Genomic DNA, 754 nt, shown 5'->3' with positions numbered 1-754 from the left:
TTGCTAACACACCAAAGTACCAGAAATGTATACTGTTGTGTACCAGTTCAAATTTAACGGTACCCATCCCTACTGTGGGGACATTCCATGTTTATTGTCTTCAAAGCCAAACAGGACCTAAAAGTTTTAAACTTTTGAAAGTTGTAAAAACATTTTGGATTCATATTTTTGTTTTGCTCAAATTTCTCAATGAACATCAGTCCTAAACAAAATAGTATTTCTTGGATCGTTGACATTTACAGTCCAGAAATACAATTAAACATGTCAAATCTTATTTTAATAACATTTAGAAGGCCTTTTTAGCAGATCATTGCAGTTTTAAAATAAGTAATTACTATAACTAAAAACTAGTTTTGTTTAGGGCTGAAGTTCATTTTAAGATTTGAGTAAAAACGTGAAATAAATTGCAATGTGGTTAGAGTGTCCGCCCTGAGATCGGTAGGTTGTGAGTTCAAACCCCGAGTCATACCAAAGACTATAAAAATGGGACCCTGCTTGGCACTCAGCATCAAGGGTTGGAATTGGGGGTTAAATCACCAAAAATGATTCCCGGGCGCGGCCACCGCTGCTGCCCACTGCTCCCCTCACCTCCCAGGGGGTGATCAAGGGTGATGGGTCAAATGCAGAGAATACTTTCGCCACACCTAGTGTGTGTGTGACAATCATTGGTACTTTAACTTTAAAATGTTTTTCAGTCTTTTGAATAATGAAGGACTTACTTTTTAGGTCCCGTTTGTCTTTGTGGTATTGTTGA

This window comes from Nerophis lumbriciformis, linkage group LG26 (assembly GCF_033978685.3).
Source record: "Nerophis lumbriciformis linkage group LG26, RoL_Nlum_v2.1, whole genome shotgun sequence".
Lineage (NCBI taxonomy): Eukaryota > Metazoa > Chordata > Actinopteri > Syngnathiformes > Syngnathidae > Nerophis > Nerophis lumbriciformis.
This window is presented reverse-complemented; position numbering follows the sequence as displayed.